Below are 13,201 nucleotides of genomic sequence, written 5' to 3'. Positions count from 1 at the left end.
TAAATTTCGTTTGGGTACGGCATCGCACGACCGCGCAATTGTCAGTTAAAGTCGCACAGCGCCGAATCGCAAAAAGTGGCCCAGACGTAAGACAGCAAAATGCTCTAGTGGTAAAGTGGTTAATGTGTTTGCATATGGCTGCACATGCACAATGGGTTGATTTAGAGGCTGTTCATTTAGCAAATTAAATGGAAGCTTTTTTTTTTTCTTGCACATGATTGGGTATTGAAACATCACCTAATTCAGTATGTTCAGTGGACGTTCACTTTGGAAAACCGCACATTTTTGAACTGCAAAAGTGATAAAACCCAACATAGTTTCATAGTTAGTAAGGTTGGAAAAAGACACCAGTCCATCCAGATCAATGTGTGCCTGTGTGTGTGTGTGCGCGCATGCGCATTTGTGTCTCTACCACTTCCTATATCCTTGTATAATGTGTTCGATAAAATACCAATCTAAGAGTATTTTTAAATTAGTGACACTTCCCTCTGAAACCACCGATTGTGGAAGCGTCTTCCACATCCTTACCACTCTAACAGTAAAGAACCCCTTACACTGTTTAATGTTAAGCCACTTCTCATCCGACTTTATTGAGTGGTCTTGTGTCTTTTTGAGTGACCTGAGACTGAAAAGATTCCTCCTGATGTTGGAATCATCATTAAGATATTTGTATAATAATATCATATCCCCTCTTAAGCATCTTTTCTTCAGGGAGAATAAAGTTAATGTTTCTCCTAGCTGGGATCCTCCAGCCCCCTTATTCGTTTCATTGCCCTTCCCTTGACTCTGTCCAGTTCCAGAGCATCCTTTCTGTGGACTGTGGACAAGAGCTGGATGGCATACTCAAGATGTGGCCAAACTAGAGTTTTATAAAGTGGTATAATTAACATTTTATCTCTTGAGTAAATACCCTTTTTTTTGCATACTAATATTCTGCTGGCCTTGCTTGCTTCAGCTTGTAATTGCATGCTATTGCTCAGTCTGTCATCAATTAGGACCCCCAGGGTCTTTTTCCATCCTTGATTCTAGCATGTAGCTTGCATTCATATTTTTAGCCCCCAAGTGCATTACTTTACATTTCCCAACATTGAACCTCATTTGCCATGTGTTTGCCCACCCTTCAATTTTATAGAGGTCTTCCTGTAAACGTGTTTTCTTCTGTTGTGAAAGGATTGCCCTGCTTAGCTTTGTATCATCAGCAAATGCTGAGATTGAACAATTTATCCCAACCTCTATATAATCTATGAACAAGTTTAACAGGATTGGTCCCAGACCATTAAGAAGATACACTATTTATCATTACCCTCTGGACACACCCCTGTATCCATTTACATATACACCAACAGACCTCAATTTGTGGGCTAAGCATTTATAGGGTACCGTGTCAAATGCTTTTTACTTTGTTTTTTTTTCTTTTCATATTTCACATGCGGAACAACAATTAATTCCACCAACTTACCAATGCATTCTGCTAACCGAGAACCTCCGATATACTGAGTTGTCCAAGTGTAGGCAGTTTTTTTCCACATTCCTCATATAGCCTGCTCCTTCTCAAAAAAGCGAAGTCATAACCCTTGAGTAAAGTTTTAAAAACTCATACATTAGTACAGTGTAAACGGCAATGTTATGTAATTACTCATAGTACCTACAATTTATTTTTCAGGAGTCATTTATCTAGGACTAATGAATGGTTATTTCGGATTGCCTGCAATGGTTTGCCACATTGGGTCTGTAAAATCTCTTAACCTGGCCATAGATGATTTTTTTTTTAATTACCCAGCTAGCTGATCAAAAAAAAAAAAAAAAAAAAAAGGATTTCCCCATCCACACATTTGAAGGAACCCTCCCTGCTGCACCACTGTATTCTGACAGCAGGGACTCTGCCACTGTCAGAATACATTGATCAGTGCCGCAGCCGATTAGCTGTATGTGCTGACTGATTAAAATAGTTCCAACATTTCCGTTTGAGAGAAGATCTATAATTTGACTTCTCTCTAGCGGGAATGGCCACATTTCTGCTGAACTAATAGAATACCGACCCCTCTATGGCCAGCTTAAGTGTTGCTCTAGATTTTATCTTTGTAAATTACACAAAGACAAAACTTCTCCACTATTTTGGGGTTTATACACTAAATATTAAAAGAAAAAAGATGTTTTTAATGTGTCAAAAATGTATTAGCGAATATTATTGGAGCTCTAGGGAAAAAAAAAAAGCCTAACAAACAGTTGAAACACATATATGGAAGCTGGTTTACCTGTCAAATTATTTTTATTTCTCTCTATCTGATCCTGAGATTTATATAGCCCCACCCCACATCACAGCTACAGAAAGTTTGTTAGCTAAATTAAAAATGTAAAGATGGCTCTGACATGCATAAATAAAATGAGAAAAACAGCACCTTACAATAAACAAAATAATAGTGGATGATGCTTACATACAGTATCTCACAAAAGAGTACACCCCTAACATTTTTGTAAATATTTTATCATATCTTTTCATGTGACAACACTGAAGAAATGACGCTTTGCTACAATGTAAAGTAGTGAGTGCACAGCTTGTATAACAGTGTAAATTTGCTGTCCCCTCAAAATAACAACACACAGCCATTGATGTCGAAACCGTTGGCAACAAAAGTGAGTAAATTCCTAAGTGAACATGTCCAAATTGGGACCAAAGTGTCAATATTTTGTTTGGCCACCATTATTTTCCAGCACTGCCTTCACCCTCTTGGGCATAGAGTTCAACAAAGCATCACAGGTCACTACTGGAGTCCTCTTCCACTCCTCCATGACGATATCACTGAAGCTGGTGGATGTTAGAGACCTTGCGCTCCTCGGCCTTCTGTTTGAGGATGCCACACAGATGCTCAATAGGGTTTAGGTCTGGAGACATGCTTGGCCATTCTATCACCTTTACCCTCAGCTTCTTTAGCAAAGCAGGGATTGTCTTGGAGGTGTTTTTGGGGTTGTTATGTTGGAATACTGCCCTGCGGCCCAGTCTCTGAAGGGAGGGGATCATGCTCTGCTTTAGTATGTCACTGTACATGTTGGCATTCATGGTTCCTGCAATGAACTGTAGCTCCCCAGTTCTGGCAGCACTCATGCAGCCCCAGATAATGACACTTACACCACCATGCTTGACTGTAGGCAAGACACACTTGTCTTTGTACTCCTCACCTGGTTGCCACCACACACACTTGACACCATCTGAACCAAATACATTTATTATGGTCTCATCAGACCACAGGACATGGTTCCAGTTATCCATATCCTTACTCTGCTTGCCTTCAGCAAACTCTTTGCGGGCTTTTTTGTGCATTATCTTTAGAAGAGGCTTCCTTCTGAGACGACAGCAATGCTGACCAATTTGATGCAGTGTGCGGCGTATGGTCTGAGCACTGACAGGCTGACACCCCCACCCCCTTAACCTCTTCAGCAATGTTGGCAGCACTCATAAGTCTAATTCCCAAAGACACTCTCTGGATATGACCCTGAGCACATGCATTAAACTTCGTTGATCGACCATGGTGAGGCCTGTTCTGCGTGGAACCTGTCCTGTAAAACCGTTGTATGGTCTTGGCCGCCGTGCTGCAGCTCAGTTTCAGGGTCATTACAATCTTCTTATAGCCTAGGCTATCTTTATGTAGAGAAACAATTCATTTTTTTTGGATCCTCAGAGAGTTCTTTGCCATGAGGTGCCATGTTGAACTTCCTATGCCCAGTATGAGAGAGTTAGAACGATAACATCAAATATAACACACCTGCTCCCCATTCACACCTGAGGCCTTGTAACTCTAACAAGTCACATGACACCGGGGAGGAAAAATGGCTAATTGGGCCCAATTTAGACATTTTCACTTAGTACTCACTTTTGTTGCAAGGGGTTTAGACATTCATGGTTGTGTGTTGAGTTATTTTGAGGGGACAGCAAATTTACACTGTTATAGATGGCTTATCCTGTTATTTTAATCTCAAAACTATCAGCAACACACCATCTAAAATACAGATAGCCACTAGAAGACGAACCTGCATAGGAAATACTGTATCTGTGTTGTAAATACAATCCTGAAAATTGTAACAGAATGACAACAAAATATGTGAACTAAAAGACAGAAAATGAGGTCTTGTATAAGAAATATTACCTGTAAAATTCCTTTCTCTGAGTCCTCCGACAGTCGCCGCCACTTCATATTCATCACTAATGGGGGTTATTGACCTTTTCTCCGCAGGAGTAGCTAGGCAACAAAACAGTGAATATCAAAGCTTTTAGCATATCCCACCCCTAGGGGGTGGTCCCCTCAGTCAATACCTCCCTGCTTCCTGCATTCCCAACTCAGTTTCAGTAGCATAGCAGTAGAGTACATAAACAAACCCCAAAAGAGGGGCGGGGGCGGCGACTGTCGGAGAACTCAGAGGAAGGAATTTTACAGGTAAGATCTTACAAAATTTCCGTTTTCTCTTACGTCCTCCGACAGTCGCCGCCACTTCATATTCATCACTAATGGGGACGTCCCATAGCAGTGTAGACATTAGGGGTGGGAAAAAAGCAGCCGCGCCTAAAGCAACGCAGTACCCACATCAGAGAAAGGAACCTTATCAAGGTAAGAGAACCAACTGGGCAACAGGAAAAAAAAAACGTGCTCAACAGGAGCAACGACCCAGGAAAACAAGTAACCTAGGGATAAAGACATCCCAACAGCCAAGGACCCAAAAACAAGGGGCCCTAAGGCACTGCCGCACTAAGAACTTTGCGGCCAAAGGAAGCATCCGCCGATGCCTGAACATCCACCTTGTAGAATTTTGAGAAGGTGTGAACGGACGACCAAGTCGCCGCCTTACACACCTGGGCCACAGAGGCCTGATGACGATAGGCCCAAGACGTACTCAGAGACCTGGTAGAGTGCGCCTTCACAGGGAAAGGAGGAACCTTCCCCTTCAAAGCATAGGCTTGCACAATGGTCTGTCTGATCCATTTGGCGATGGTCGCAGCTGACGCTGCCATGCCCTTCCAAGGACCCTCTGGAAGGACAAATAGAGAATCCGACTTGCGAAAGGATTTCGTCGATGACTGGTAAACCCTGATCGCCCGAACAACATCCAAGGAATGCAACGCCACCTCCTTTGGATGCTTAGGCTTCGCGCAAAGCGAAGGCAAGACAATGTCCTCATTGAGGTGAAATTTCGAGATCCTCTTCGGAAGAAAAGAAGGGTTAGGTCGTAAGACCACCTTATCCAGGTGAATCACCAAGTAGGGAGAGCTGCAGGACAAGGCCGCCAGCTCCGATACCCTGCGAGCCGAAGTGATTGCCACCAAAAAGGCAACCTTCTTAGACAAGAGAGACAACGAGATCTCCCTGATCTTCTCAAAGGGAGCATGTTGCAATACGGACAGACAAAGTCCCATGGAGGTAAAGGATTCCTCCGAGGAGGAGCCAAGTGACGCACCCCTTGAACAAAGGTGCTAACCAAAGAATTAGACGCCACAGGGCGTTGAAAAAGAACGGCCAGCGCAGAAATCTGACCCTTAATCGTGGCCAACGCCAAACGCTGGTCCACTCCAGTTTGGAGGAAAGCCAACACTCTCGATACCGAGTACGAGCGAGGGGAATACCCCCTGGACTCACACCAGGCAAAATACGCCTTCCAAGTACGGTAGTAAATCTTCCCCGAAGAGGCTTTTCTAGCCTTGATCAAAGTGGGAATGACCGCAGGGGAGAGACCCCTATCCTTCAGGACCTGGCTTTCAACAGCCAGGCCGTTAAAGCCAGCGACTAAAGCAGGATGGAAGATCGGTCCTTGAGACAGGAGATCTTCTCGAAGAGGCAGATGCCACAGAGCGTCGACCGCCAGATTCACGAGGTCTGCGTACCAAGACAGACGAGGCCAGTCCGGTGCCACCAGAATCACCGTGCGCGGTTCCAAGGCCAACCTGCGAAGGAACCTGGACAGCAGCTGAATCGGTGGGAAGGCATACATCAGACGATACTGACTCCAGGACGTCACTAACGCGTCTGAGGCGTCTGCCCGAGGATCGCGCGTCCTTGCTACGAACCTTTCCACCTTGTTGTTTAGACGAGACATGAACAGGTCCACATCTGGGGACCCCCACTTCGCGCACAGCATCTGAAAGACATCCGGGTGAAGGGACCATTCTCCCTGGTCCAGGGTCTGGCGACTCAGATAATCCGCCTGCCAGTTCTCCACTCCCGGAATGTGAACTGCCGTTATCGCCGGGACGTGCGTCTCGGCCCAAGACAGAATGTCGGCTACTTTCCGAGCCGCTCGGGCACTCCTGGTGCCCCCTTGGTGGTTGATGTAGGCCACCGCTGTGGCATTGTCCGTCTGCACCCGAACCGGACAGCCTTGAAGCCTGTCCGTCCAACGCAGAAGGCAGAGATGTATTGCTCGCAATTCCAGAATGTTGATCGGAAGAGAGGATTCCTCCCCCGACCAAGTTCCCTGGGCGGACAGAACGCCCAGGACACCACCCCAGCCCGACAGGCTGGCATCCGTGGTGATCACCGTCCACGACAAAGGACGAAAAGACCTGCCCCCCGACACCGCCGGGGACTGGAGCCACCACAAAAGACCCCTTCGGGTGAGGCGGCTCAACGAAATCCGCAGATCCAGAGATTGCGGACGCCCGTCCCACTTGGCCAGGACCTCCGCCTGAAGATCCCGTGTGTGAAACTGGGCGAAGGGAATCGCCTCGAAAGCCGAGACCATCAATCCCAGACACCTCATACACGTCCGGAGTGACGAGCACTGATTGTCCCTGAGGGACCTGACCTCGTCCTGAAGTGTCCGGAGCTTGTCTTCCGGCAGGAAGACCTTCGCTTGAACAGAGTCCAGTATCATCCCCAGGTAGGGAAGACGAACGGACGGACACAACGTTGACTTTGGGAAATTTATCGTCCAACCGAACTCCTGCAGAGTCTGCATCGTGATGAACAGGTCGTTCACCAGGCCCTGACTGGTCGCAGACCGAATCAAGATATCGTCCAGATACCTCAAGACAGAGATGCCCTGGGCTCTCAGTAAAGCCAGGACCGGCGCAAGCACCTTGGTGAAAACCCGCGGAGCCGAAGCAAGACCGAAGGGTAACGCCACAAATTAGTAGTGATCCTCCGCAATGGCGAATCGAAGGTACCTCTGGTGACCCTCGAAAATTGGAATGTGAAGATACGCATCCATCAAATCGATGGAGGCCATGAATTCCCCCGGAACCAGGGCAGCCACCACCGAGCGCAGGGATTCCATGCAAAATTTTCGAACCCGCACAAAGTGGTTCAGAGCTTTCAAGTCCAGAATCGGACGTACCTTGCCCTCCTTTCTGGGCACAGTGAACAGATTGGAATAGAACCCCCGAAATCTGTCCCGAAGAGGCACCGGAACCACCACTCCCTGGGCCCGCACCGCCAGGTGCAGATCCCGCAAGCGCTCCGGAGTCAGCTGAAGGTTTGAGGGGAAAAATCTGCCCGCCGGCCGAGAGAGAAACTCAATCTTGTAACCAGATCGAACGATTTCCTGAACCCACCTGTCCCGAATGCGGTCCAGCCAGGGTTGAAGAAAACCGAGCAAACGTCCCCCCGCCCCAGAACTGGGTGAGGGCGTCCCTTCAGGCCGTATTGTTATGGGCAGCGGACCCGGACTGGCCGGACATCTGCTTACCCGTCCACGGCTTCTTCTGGGAACCTTGGCCCTTGAAGGGCTTGCCCTTATAGTGCGACCGAAAGGCACGAAAGGACCCCTAAGAGGGTCTAAACGAGGTATTCTTCTTACCACAAACAAACTTATTCTTGTGAGTTTGGGGCAAGAGAGTGCTCTTACCCCCAGAAATACCCTTTATCAGAGTATCCAAAGATTCGCCAAAAAGGCGAGATCCCGCGTAGGGCAAGTTAGCTAAAGTCTTGCGAGAAGATTGGTCAACAGACCAACATTTCAGCCATATCAGGCGACGGTTCAATACCGCCACACTTGAAAGACGCGCAGCCAAAGGGACCAAATCCAAGTCCGCATCACACAAATACATGACACCCTGATGAATCTGATCCACCATAGCCAAAGTTGTCGGCGGGGCAGAGTCAGCCACCAGGGTGCGCCTGAGCACCTGCGTCCAATCCGCAATAGCCTGGGCTGCCATAATGGAAGCAAAAATAGGCTTCAGCATAGAGCCAGCAACCGTATAAGAATGACGGGCCAGAGACTCCAATCTCCTGTCCGTCGGGTCCCTTTCACACAGACTGACCGTTCAGATCCGCCTGTCCGTTTTTGTGGCAGATTTGAACGGTCCCCCCCCATGTATTCCTATGGGGCATCGGATGTCAGCGGAGACATGTCCGCTGACATCCGATCCGTCAAATCTGGATGGATGGAAACCCTATTTTGCATCCGTCCAGAGGATCGGATGAGAACGGACAGAGACGGTCCGTTCCCATCCGATTCCCCTATAGGGATGTATGGGAAACTGACAGCTGTGTCTCCACGCACAGCACGGAGACACAGCTGTCACCCGCCTGCTCAGCAGGGGATCGGCGGCTCGATCCCCCGCTGAGATAAACGCACGGACGGACTGTTTGAAAGGGGCCTAAAGAAGAATGTATATTAACACATAGTATACATAATAAACACATATTGCTGATTATCCTGAAGCAGAAATTAGTTGCATAATACACACATATTGTAGAGAATACAATATGAGTGTTAGCAAACGTCTGATTTTCACAAGAATCTTTACAGATTTGATCAGTGTTTGCATTATATAGGTAGCAATAGATGGGTGAACTTGTTGCTCATTTTAAAAGGACCAGTCTGCCACATTTTGTGTGATACTTATCTAACACTGTCAGTAAAACATCCTGGGTTTTCATTATTCTTCATAGGGGTGTAAAGAGCTAGATACACAAACAATTTTCTCTGTACAATAATAAGAACCTGTGACTGCTTGGGAGAGCTGGTTTCTGACCACTAAAGTCATGAAATTGTCTCATAGGAAGTGAAGCTCTAAAATTGGAGCAGTATTTGTCTTTTTGTCAACAGACCAACATTTCAGCCATATCAGGCGACGGTTCAATACCGCCACACTTGAAAGACGCGCAGCCAAAAGGGACCAAATCCAAGTCCGCATCACACAAATACATGACACCCTGATGAATCTGATCCACCATAGCCAAAGTTGTCGGCGGGGCAGAGTCAGCCACCAGGGTGCGCCTGAGCACCTGCGTCCAATCCGCAATAGCCTGGGCTGCCATAATGGAAGCAAAAATAGGCTTCAGCATAGAGCCAGCAACCGTATAAGAATGACGGGCCAGAGACTCCAATCTCCTGTCCGTCGGGTCCCGGAACACCGGAGTATCCTCAGCAGGGATCGCAGTGGATTTATTTAAATTCGCCACTGCATGATCCATCTGAGGCGGCACACACCAGCGCTCATCAGTGGCGGGTGTAAATGGATAACGAAGCTTGAACCTACTCGGCACAGCAAAAGGCTTCTTTAAATTGCGCCATTGCTCATCAACCGCGCGCTGAAATTCCGTAGAGCAAGGAAAAACCTGCGATGTTTTGCGTTTCCTTTGCGTCCCATAAGAGGACATCAAAACAGGAGGACATGGTTCATCCTGCAAATGCAGCGTTTGCTTGATAGAAGCAACCAACTCATCCATGAGTGCAAGCTCTTCAGACGAGCCAGGGGGAGAATTATCAACCCCTTCCACCTCAGCCTCCCCCTCAGACCCCACAAGGTCTAGAGATGAGTGAGACCCTGAGAAGGGCACTCCAGCCATAGCAGCCCCATCGCCCTCTGAATCAGAGGAAATAGACACTCTGGGCCGTTTTGTGGATCGATCACCCACCAGCATCTGCACCTGAGCAGCCAAATTTGCCACAATAGCAGCCAGATCCGCCCCCTCGGGGGAAGCAGCAGCCCCTTGGCCCCCCACCAAGGCGGGAGGAAACTTGAAATCCTGAGAATCCATGCCCCAGTAGTATTAGGAAAAAAGGAGTACTGCCCCTTTAAGATCGCGGCGAGCGTAGCCCACCGCACCCACTGAATACACCGACCCCCACAGGGATAAGAACACTGGGCAAGGAATACAGGAAAATGGAAAGGTAAAAACCTGGAGAGATCACACAGGCTGCTGCCACCGATCGCTGTCCCAGAGCAAAAGGAAGTGATGCAATGACTGACCGCCCCTGTAAAGCCTATGTAAGGCTACACAAACATGGCCGCTCGGCTGAGGACTTGATAGGCAAATAGAAAATGGCGCCGACATGTGGCCTGATCGATCGCCGCCAAAATGGCGGCGGTTGGCGCCAAAACGCTGCGCCTTACCACACAGGACCGGCCACCACATTTCTGCCGCAAAAAAATGGCGGGTCGCCGCAGCGATCGCCGCACAGCATGTCCAAACTCAGACTGCTTCATGTATGCACTCAGCAGAGCAGGAGAGCCCCCCCCCCCCCCCTCGCAGCCCACACACAGGCAGTAATTCCACACAGGAACTGACAGGGAGCTCAGCAGCCACACAGACATGCAGGGTCCCACAGTCCCAGACTGACACCCAATAGACAGGTCCCCACATAGAGATACACTTACCAGTCCGGATGGCGTGGGGAGCCTGCTCCAGCGACCAAACCGCTGTACTGAGGACAGGGAGTGTCGCAGCCGTGACGCAATGGCGTCCAGTGAGGTAGCCACCTCACAGATAGCATCCCTGCAGCGAACAGGGATGGGTCGTTCAATGTGCCAGGGAAACCTGTGCTGAACGCTCAATGGCAGGCTGGGAAGCCCCTGGCCCTGAGCCCTGGGATCCAGGGTGGCCAGTCCAAGACCCAGCTCCGCACGATCATCGTCATCAGAAGAAGCTAACTAATGCTGAAAATAAACAGCTAAGTAAAAGAAAGAGAAAAAAACTCCAAATAAAATCAAAAAGAGAAAAGAAGCTGAGACTGAGAGCCCCAGCACAGGAACAGCCAGCCTACTCCTAAGCTAGGCATTAGAAACTGAGTTGGGAATGCAGGAAGCAGGGAGGTATTGACTGAGGGGACCACCCCCTAGGGGTGGGATATGCTAAAAGCTTTGATATTAACTATTTTGTTGCCTAGCTACTCCTGCGGAGCAAAGGTCAATAACCCCCATTAGTGATGAATATGAAGTGGCGGCAACTGTCGGAGGACGTAAGAGAAATAACCATTTTTGACAGCACTAAAGATAATATTAATAAAGTAAAATACCTGATTACACATTGGTTTGCAGTAATAGTTGTCAAAATAAACACACACCAATCCTCCATTGTTTGGTACCCGAGGTACTGAGCAGTTGGTTAATTTCACAATCTGTTTAAAATCTATAAACATCAAGAAAATAAAATTATAGGTAATGTCAAGAAATTTAGATAGATCAAAAAATGAAGTTAAAAACACAGGCAGGATTTTGATGACCCTAATGTCTTCCTGACAAGGAGCACCAACTCACCTAAAACAAAAATAGAGGTGCCCCCCACTATTAAACAAATCAATGTGCCAAACACACACTCACTGTACCCTGAAGAAGCCCATGTGGCTTGTGGGCGAAACATGTCGGTGCTACTGCCTGCACACGCATGTGATCCTAAGCATGCCATGGCACTGTTAACATCCAGCTATGCAGCATTACCCCGCTGACCGGAAGGAAGTGACCAGATGGGAATCCAGAGAGCCCCACATGACAGCCCACACACAAACTCCACTTTTCGGTGGGAGCCTGGTGTGATGGAGAGCCCAGCACAGTATTTTGGAGGAACAGGCATAGCACATCCAGCGGTACCCCACAGCAACAGTTGTTATCAGCGCTCAGTTCAGAAGCCTACATCTCTGATGGTATGGGGTTGCATGAGTGTGTGTGGCATGGCCAGCTTACACATCTGGAAAGGCACCATCAATGCTGAAAAGTATATCCAAGTTCTAGAACAACATATGCTCCCATCCGGATGTCCTCTCTTTCAGGGAAGACCTTGCATTTTCCAACATGGCAATGCCAGACCACATACTGCATCAATTACAACATCATGGCTGCGTAGAAGAAGGATCCGGGTACGGAAATGGCCAGCTTGCAGTCCAGATCTTTCACCTATAGAAAACATTTGGCGCATCATAAAGAGGAAGATGCGACAAAGAAGACCTAAGACAGTTGAGCAACTAGAAGCCTGTATTAAACAAGAATGGGAGAATATTCTTATTCATAAACTTGAGCAACTTGTCTCCTCGGTCCCCAGACGTTTGCAGACTGTTATAAAAAGAAGAGGGGATGCCACACAGTGGTAAACATGGCCTTGTCCCAACATTTTTGAGATGTGTTGATGCCATAAAATTTAAAATCAACTTATTTTTCCCTTAAAATAAAACATTTTCTCAGTTTAAACATTTGATATGTCATCTATGTTGTATTCTGAATAAAATATTGAAATTTGAAACTTCCACATCATTGCATTCTGTTTTTATTCACATTCATTCACATTTTATAGTGCCCCAACTTTTTTGGAATCGGGTTTGTATATTGGTTTACCTGTAACATGATTGTTAGACAGTTCTCTAACATTTTCTAAAATAAAAAAAAAAACTACTATCTTGAAAAAACACTTTAAGGTCCCTTTCACACAGACAGACCGTTCAGATCCGCCTGTCCGTTTTTGTGGCAGATTTGAACGGTCCCCCCCATGTATCCCTATGGGGCATCGGATGTCAGCGGAGACATGTCACATCAGCGCAGTCACAGGTCCTAGGTCCCGGAGGTGTATATTGCTACCAAGTGTTACTTACCATCTATACTTGGATATCCATTGGCACTTACCACATTATGGACTCATTGATTCCATGCACATATATGGACAATTTGCAGTGATTTTGCACAATATTTTGAATTAATCCTAGTTTTATTTATATGAATTCATTATACATAATATTGCTTTTGCAGGTTATATTTGTTTATATTGACCAAATTTTTGTGCACAATGGTGTTTTAGTTGAGCGCAATCTTTCATTTAGCAATAACTTAATTTTTTCACATTTCATGGACCACGTGTGGATTGCTGCTTTTAATTTAGGGTTCCCTACACTATATATAATATTTTTTTTTCTATAATTTATCAATTTTTCAATTTTTAAATTCACTATTTATTTCACTTAATTTCCTTTGCGTGGGTAGTTGGTTCATTACCACATTTTC

At 46.8% G+C, this 13,201-nt stretch overlaps 1 long non-coding RNA gene across 2 annotated transcripts in view; it reads right to left on the bottom strand.

The window, feature by feature from the left end:
* The window catches only part of LOC309564718, a 181,912-nt gene extending 170,556 nt beyond the window's left edge, over window positions 1–11,356 (bottom strand). Inside the window, exons 1-2 of one of the 2 annotated variants that reach the window (XR_014225757.1) lie at window positions 11,233–11,356; window positions 1,460–1,573 (exon numbers count right to left, since the gene is read on the bottom strand). This is a non-coding gene — a long non-coding RNA (uncharacterized lncRNA). The remainder of the gene's footprint in view (window positions 1–1,459; window positions 1,574–11,232) is intronic. The other variant, XR_014225758.1, reaches the window with a different exon arrangement.
* Window positions 11,357–13,201: the final 1,845 nt, after the last annotated feature.

This window comes from Pelophylax lessonae (assembly GCF_965119305.1).
Source record: "Pelophylax lessonae genome assembly, chromosome: 9".
Classification (NCBI taxonomy): Eukaryota; Metazoa; Chordata; class Amphibia; order Anura; family Ranidae; genus Pelophylax; species Pelophylax lessonae.
This window is presented reverse-complemented; position numbering and strand designations above follow the sequence as displayed.